The sequence below is a fragment of the Rana temporaria genome, chromosome 9, assembly GCF_905171775.1.
Source record: "Rana temporaria chromosome 9, aRanTem1.1, whole genome shotgun sequence".
Classification (NCBI taxonomy): Eukaryota; Metazoa; Chordata; class Amphibia; order Anura; family Ranidae; genus Rana; species Rana temporaria.
Window position 1 is genome coordinate 3,345,271 of NC_053497.1, and position 8,727 is coordinate 3,353,997.

The window sequence follows — 8,727 nt, forward strand, 5'->3', positions numbered from 1 at the left end:
CTCACTGTACATTTGGTAGTGTGGAGCATATTATGTAGTCGGTGTAACAAGCACAACATGTTCCCTCCATGAATCAAATATTACAATCATCTAAGAATTAATGAGCATTGGTGAGCCAGGTCTCCTCATCCAACATCAGGACCTGCCCTTAACCCTATGAAACACCTTTGGGATCAGGTTCACTCATCCCAAAAGGTGTTCAATAGGTTTGAGGTCACAACAGAACTTGTCCTGCACAGAGCCCTGACCTCAACCCCCACTAAAACACCTCTGGGATGAATTGGAACATCAGTGGTGAGCCAGGTTTTACCTCACAAAAAATGGGCACAAATCTTGTGGAAAGCCTTTCTAGAGGAGTGGAGAATGGAGACTGCACAGCCTTGACCATGGACGGAGCAATGCCACATTAATGGCCATGAATCTGGAATGGGATGTCCAGCAACTCATTTAAGGCAAGATAGTCATGTGTCCATGTTGACCATGGAAGGCCAACCCAACCTCCACACTGCCAACCATGGAAGGCCAACCCAACCTCCACACTGCCAACCATGGAAGGCCAACCCAACCTCCACACTGCCAACCATGGAAGGCCAACCCAACCGCCACACTGCCAACCATGGAAGGCCAACCCAACCGCCACACTGCCAACCATGGAAGGCCAACCCAACCGCCACACTGCCAACCATGGAAGGCCAACCCAACTCCACACTGCTGACCATGGAGGGCCATCCAACATTGGCCATGAGGGGGGGGGGGGGGGGACTCCATACTAATGACCATGTTTCTGGAATGGAATGTCCAACAACCAATTTAGGCAAGATGGTCATCTGTCCACATTGACCATGGTGTAGTGCAACGTTTCCGGAGCCATGCAGGACCCCTTCGTCAGGCATGTGACATCACATGCCTGACGAAGGGGTCCTGCGTGGCTTTGAAATGTTGCACTACAGCGTTTTGTGATGTGATCTTTCTTTAATAAAAAAACGTTTGGATGAAATTGATGATCCTTGGTGTGCTGGCGAATATCTACATATATCACAGAGGTTAAAGTATCCAGCTGGCGGTCGTTACAGCACCCAGTAGCCTAAAGAACTTATTCCAGGAACGTATGCAATAGGAATATGGATGATGCACGTTGACCATGGAGGGCAACCCAACATATTGGACACGAGGGGGCAGTTGGGAATCCATAATAACGGCCATGGTTCTGGAAAAGGGATGTCCAACAACTCATTTTAGGAAAGATAGTCATGTTTCCCCGTTGACCATGGAGGGCCACCCTAACGCCACTGACCATGGAGGGCCACACCACTGACCATGGAGGGCCACATCATTGACCATGGAGGGCAACCCAACATTATTGGCCACGGGGAGGGACTCCATATTAATGGTCCTGGTCTGGAATGTCCGACAACTCCTAAAAGATGCAATAGTCATGCGTCCACGAACGTTTGGCCACATTTTGACACCTATGCCTATATATGGGCATTTCATTTTAATGTATATTCCCCTTTAGCCATTTATAAATATTTAGCTTGGACACGTTGCATTTTTGTGACTTTGTAAACAAAGTATCGACATCCGTTGGAGCCAAAACAGATCTGGAAATAGTTTTCAGGTTTATAAATAGAGAAATCTTATATGTTAGAGCAATGATGTAAAGGTACTTTTTTCGGGCTGAGCGGTTCACATGTCAGGCTATTATTATAAAGTAGGAATGCAGTCGGTCTGCTGGGCCATGTACATTCCTTTCTAGACGGCACACTACATACCACTTTGGTGGTCAAGGCTGATGAGCGCATTAAAGAGCGGAGACGACCGAGCGTGCAATGGTGTACAGCTCATGGGTAGGTAGGCCCCAGGACCCCCCCCCCCTCCCTCCACGGTGTCCGGCAATACACACTGAATGTTTTCTCATCAATGAAATGATCTTCTGTACCGAATGAATGGCGAGGGATCCCAGGAGGGAGTATCCGAATAGAAGGGAGGAAAAGGAAGCGTCCTCCCAGCCAGTCCATTGTCCTTGAGGCAACAACTGCTTTTCAAAGTACAGTACAGGCTACAGATGGTCTATGAAAGGGTTAAAGTAGATGTGAGCCCCAACTGAAGGAGATTAGGTTTGTTCCGTTTATCCAAAAAAATAATAAAAAAATAATAATAATTCTTGTTTTTATCCTTTGTTTAATCTCAGAATCGTTGATCTCCTGTGGCTTCTTTGCAGCCACTTCCTGTCACTCCAAGGCTGACTACTCTTTGTACATACTCTGTTACCAAAAGTATTGGGACACCTGCCTTTACACACAATCTTTATTGACATCCCAGTCTTAGTCTGTAGGGTTCAATAGTGCTTAACCCCTGATGAAGACTCTATGAGTTGAAATGCGTTGGGAGTCCAACCATTGACAGATTGATATTTCCAAAAGTATTGGGACACACGTACATTAACTTTAAATGGCATCCCAGTTTTAGTCCGTAGGGTTCAATACGGAGTTGGCCCCGCCCCTTTGCAGCTATAAACAGCTTCAACTCTTCTGGGAAGGCCGTCCACAAGGTTTAGGAGAGTGTCTATGGGAATGTTTGACCATTCTTCCAGAAGCGCATGCGAGGTCGGGCACTGATGCTGGAAAAAAAAAAGAAAAAGGCCTGGCTCGCAGTCTCCGCTCTAATTCATCCCAAAGGTGTTCTATCGGGTTGAGGTCAGGACAGCAAAGTTCCTCCACCCCAAACTCGCTCATCCATGTCTTTATGGACCTTGCTTTGTGCACTGGGGCGCAGTCATGTTGGAACAGTAAGGGGTCATTCCCACAAAGTTGGGAGCACGAAATTGTCCAATAGCACTTCTATTACAATGATTGCCGCCAGCTTCCAAGTCCCGGATTGTGACGTCACCTTCCTGCCTCTCCACCTCATCCAAATCAGAGACCACACTTCATTCAGCGAGAATATGCAACGTATTCTCTGAATGGCACCCGTGCCGAGTGGCCAACCTCCTATACTTAGAATCAGAGGCGCAACTAGAACCCTTCAGGGCCCCGATGCAAGAAAGCATGAAAGGTCCCCGCCCCCCCCCCCCTTTCCATCTAAAACCCGGGTTCCATAGTTCTGGGAGGGCATCCATGGACATCCTTCCAGGACCCTGCCTCCTGTGTGTTCCCTGGGGTGTGCATGCAACATGCTGTGTGACTGCTGATCACATCAGCCCTTTACCATGTGATCAGCTGATCACATGTAAACAGACCTGCCGGTTATCAGCAGTCCCTTCCTCCCATGATGCGTGTGAGTAAAGGAGAGCTGTTAACCGGCAAAACTGCCAGTGCCGCCCATCAATGCAGCCTATTCGTGCCCATCATTGTAGCCATCTCTGCCTCCTCAGCAGGACTCTGAGCTGAGAGTGTCTCTTTCATACAGCCCAGAGCCTTCACTGACAGTTCCCCCTCCTTCCTCCCACGTACGGATAGGAGCGGAGAGAGGTCGATCAGCTCCTCCTCCTGTCCCCTTCATTGTCTGTGCAGCACGGGAAGCGTGAAGCCAAGCAGCTGAATTTGATCATTTATACTCCCCATGGTGCACACAGGATGAGAAGATAGTTTCTCTCTCCGCTCCTATAGGTGCAAAGGAGGAAGGAGGGGGAACTGTCAGTGCAGGCTCTGGGCTGTACGAGAGAGACACTCTCAGCTCAGAGCCCTGCGGCCAGCAACCCCTCTGGCCCACTCCCCCCCGACCGTGGAGGAACGCCAGGGCTTGGTTGCAATTGCCACCTTTGCGACCCTGGTAGTTCCTTCACTGCTCGGAATGGAACCCAAAACCTAGTGGAGATCACTGGGAGCAGCAATGTAGTAGTGGTGACTATCACAGTGATTGCCACCTCTCCAAGGGGGATCCCACAGGTACGGCACATATATAATTATATTGGTCCAGCTTGGCCCAAAAAGTTATCTACTATGCAAAAAAATTAAAAAAATTCAGCTTTAAGCAAAAAACATAAAAAAAAAAAAAAAAGTGGGGTGAATCGGGTTTTCAATTTTAGGTGAAGGCTTGGCACTTTTTTGAACAAAGCCATGGGAAGAAGCACCGAAAAATTAACAATTCACTGGTTTTATGTAAATACTTTGACACCGAAGGATCCATTTAATGTTGCAACATCTGTAACTAAATATACAATGAATAAAATTAAGAATGCGTTTGTGATATTTTATTATTATTTGTATTCATTGTATAATAATAATAATAATAATACTATTATTATTATTACATTTTTACTATATTCGTTGTGTTTTATTATTGTTCTTACTACAAAAATAAAAATTACCATTTATTTTGTTATATTATTTTTAATAATAATAATAATTAAAAAAAAGTAATAATGATTATTTTCATTGTGGGAATATTGTTATGTCTGGTTAGGTTATTGTTATGATTAGCCACTCTTTGGTGGTGGGATATGTGTTGAAGGCAATGACATCACTTTTAAGGAGACACTATTTATTGCAGCAGCTGGGTATTAACCACTTAAGACCCGGACCTTTAGGCAGCTAAAGGACCCGGCCAGGTTTTAATGATTCGGCACTGCGTCGCTTTAACAGACTATTTCGCGGGCGTGTGACGTGGCTCCCAAACAAAATTGGCGTATTTTTTTCCCCACAAATAGAGCTTTCTTTTGGTGGTATTTGATCACCTCTGCGGTTTTTATTTTTTGCGCTATAAACAAAAATAGAGCGACAATTTTGAAAAAAAAATCAATATTTTTAACTTTTTGCTATAATAAATATCCCCCAAAAATATATAAACAAAGATTTGTTTTCCTCAGTTTAGGCCGATACGTATTCTTCTACCTATTTTTGGTAAAAAAAAAAAAAGAAAATCGCAATAAGCGTTTATCGGTTGGTTTGCGCAAAATTTATAGCGTTTACAAAATAGGGGATAGTTTTATTGCATTTTTATATATTTTTTTTTTACTACGAATGGCGGCGATCAGCGATTTTTTTTCGTGACTGCGACATTATGGCGGACACTTCAGACAATTGACACATTTTTGGGACCATTGTCATTTTCACAGAAAAAAAGGCATTTAAAATGCATTGTTTATTGTGAAAATGACAATTGCAGTTTGGGAGTTAACCACAAGGGGGCGCTGATGGGGTTATGTGTGACCTAATTTGTGTTTACAACTGTAGGGGGGGTGTGGCTGTAGGTGTGACGTCACGTTATAGGGATACACAATCGATGACGCCGCCACAGTGAAGAATGGGGAAATGCTCTGTTTGCACAGCTCCGGGGACCGTTTGCGGGACTCCAGCGGCGTTCAGGTCCGCGGTCACGGAGCTTCAGACCGGGCCGCGTGCCCGCGACCCACGGCTGGGTACTAGCACAGGACGTACCTGTACGTGCATGTGCCATTCTGCCGACGTAAATGTGCAGGGGGCGGTCCTTAAGTGGTTATTATATATTATTATTTTTTATTAGAGTTATTTAGTTTGAACAAAAATAAGTAAATTGGATCAGACTTTAAAAAGGCAAAATGGAATGCATAATATTAATAAAATCCAATGTAAACCCAATCAATAAAAAATGATACAGGATTTTAATATGTAATTATTATAAAACAACCGTAAACCCAATTTTCTAGATCCAATCACTAAAATCCTATGTATCATAATGTTAATGGGCTAGATTCAGGTACCTGCGCTTGTTCTTACGGCGGCGCAGCGTATCGTATTTACGCTACGCCGCCGTAACTTACAGGAGCAAGTGCAGTATTCACAAAGCACTTGCTCCGTAAGTTGCGGCGGCGTAGCGTAAATGGGGCCGGCGTAAGCGCGCGTAATTCAAATGTGGAAGGGGGGGCGTGTTTTATGTAAATCTACGATGACCTGACGTGATTGACGTTTTGTACGTCATGCGCCGTCCGTGTACATATCCCAGTGTGCATTGCTCCCAAGTACGCCGCAACGACGTATTGGTTACGACGTGAACGTAAATTACGTCCAGCCCTATTCGCGAACGACTTACGCAAACGATGTATAAAAATTCAAATTTCGAAGCGGGAACGACGTCCATACTTAACATTGGCTGCGCCTCCTGATAGCAGGAACAACCTTACGCCGAAAAAGCCCAACGTAAACGACGTAAATAAATTGCGCCGGCCGTACGTACGTTTGTGAATCGGTGTATCTAGGTAATTTGCATATTCTGCGCCGAAAACAACGGAAGCGCCCCTAGTGGCCAGCGTAGAATTGCACACAATTGTACGCCGCCGTATTCAAGTTACTTCTGCAAAGGAAGCCTATTTTTTTAGCGTATCTGCCTTTGAGAATCGGCGTAACGGTACGCCGGCGCAGATTTGAAATTACGGCGGCGTATCTGGAGATATACGCCGCTGTACCTGAATCTAGCCCATTGTTTGTTTGTTTTTAAACATCTCTAATAATACTTGCCACTCTCAAACTAAATATACTTTAGTTTGAGAGTGGCAAGTATTATTAGAGATGTTAAAAAAATAAATCACGTATCAGATTTTAGTGATTGGGTTTACATTGTCCTAGCTCTTTGGTATGTAACCTTTTTTATGATTTAGTTCCAGTTTATCTTCTAACCTTCAGCGGAGATCTATGTGAAAGCTCCACATACATTGTACAAATAGTCGGATACATTTTTCTGTTACATAATCAGGATAAATTGCCTCTCCGCTCCTGCTTGTGCCATTTCGTCTGACGTCATGGAGGGGGGGGGGGGGGGGGAATATCAAAACGCAGATCTGATAACAGCGAAGTGTTCATTTTTATTAATGGGCTGCAACGTATCAAAGATTCTGCACTTTTCTTAAAGTAGTACTGAAGTCTCACATTATTATTATTATTATTATAATACAGGATTTGTATAGTGCCAACAGTGCTTTAGAACATGCAAGTCCATCTGTATGCACAAGGCTGAGCAGAGGACAGTAGGCGCTCAAACACTTGGGGCCAGATTCACATATAACTGCGGCGGCGTAACGTATCGTCTATACGTTACACCGCCGCAAGTTTTCAGCGCAAGTGCCCGATTCACCAAGCACCTGCGTGTAAACTTACGGCGGTGTAACGTAAAGGCGTCCGGCGCAAGCCCGCCTAATTCAAATGGGGCGTGTACCATTTAAATTAGGCGCGCTCCCGCGCCGGACGTACTGCGCATGCTCCGTTTTGAAATTCCTGCCGTGCTTTGCGCGAAGTGACGTCATTTTTTTAACGTACTTTCGTATTCCCGGACGTCTTACGCAAAAAAAAAAAATTTGAAATTCGACGCGGGAACGACGGCCATACTTTAACATGGCTCGTCTAAATGTAAGCCATGTTAAAGCAGCCGTAACTTTGCGACGGGAAAAAACGACTAGCGACGACGTAACGAACACGAAAACCTTTGTGGATCGCCGTAAAAGCTCATTTGCATACCCGACGCTGGAAAACGACGCGAACTCCACCCAGCGGCGGCCGAAGTATTGCAGCCTAAGATCCGAAGGCGTACGAAGCCGTAAGCCTGTCGGATCTTAGCCAAATGCCGTTGTATCTATTTGTGAATCACAAATTAAGATACTCCGGCGTATTTTCAAATTTGCCGCGTCGTATCAGTAGATACTCCGGCGTATCTCTTCTGTGAATCTGGCCCTTGGAATTTATCGCCTTTACCGCTACAGCCTTTGGGTTCCTGTGCGCCACTTTCCTGGGTGTCCGTAATGCCCAGTACACACGGTCAGAATTTCCGACAACAAAATGTTGGTTGTGAGCTTGTTTGTCAGGAAAATCCGACCGTGTGTAGGGTCCATCGGATATTTGCGGTCAGAATTTCTGACAACAAAATGTTTGAGAGCTGGTTCTCAATTTTTCCGACAGCAAAAGTTGTCGTCGGAAATTCCGACCATCTGTAGCCAATTCTGATGCACATGAAAAAATCCTACGCATGCTCAGAATCAATTTGACGCATGCTTGGAATCGTTGAACTTCATTTTTCTCGGCTTGTCGTATTGTTGTACGTCACCGCGTTCTTGACGTTCGGAATTTCCGACAACATTTGTGCGACCGTGTGTATGCGAGACAAGTTTGAGCCAACATTCCGTCGGAAATAAATCCACGGTTTTGTCGTCGGAATGTCCGATCGTCTATACACAGCATTAGGGGAGCACACACACACACACACACACTCTCATCAATCCCACCGATCCCCCTTCGAGACTACAAGTTTCATAGTTCGCAGTGTGCCCATATAGTCCTCTCTAGCTGCCTGTTGGCACAGGCTGAGTCATTGCATCAGGAACTTGCTTGAAAAAAGTTGCTCTACTGAACCCTGCAAGGCAGTGGAGCCCCTAACCTGGAGCAGCCATTCTTGGACCAATTCAACTGGGAGGAAGGGTGGGGTTTATGGATAGGAAGGGACATTATACAAAGTATGGTCAAACCATAATTCAACCAAAAGCTATGGTCTACCTGGTGGCAGTTACGGCTCCTAGATCCAGGTCATGGTCTACCTGGTGGCATTTACGTCTCCTAGATCCAGTTTACAGTCTACCTGGTGGCAGTTACGGCTCCTAGATCCAGGTCATGGTCTACCTGGTGACAGTTACGGCTCCTAGATCCAGGTCACGGTCTACCTGGTGGCAGCTACGGCTCCTAGATCCAGGTCACAGTCTACCTGGTGGCAGTTACGTCTCAGATTCAGATCATGGTCTATCTAGTAGAATTTACGTCTCCTAGATCC

General features: G+C 45.4%; 1 protein-coding gene across 4 annotated transcripts in view; it reads right to left on the reverse strand.

Moving 5' to 3' along the window:
* STARD8 (StAR related lipid transfer domain containing 8) overlaps positions 1-8,727 on the reverse strand; it is a 160,649-nt gene that overhangs the window by 63,095 nt on the left and 88,827 nt on the right. The gene's annotated exons all lie outside the window — the stretch shown is intronic.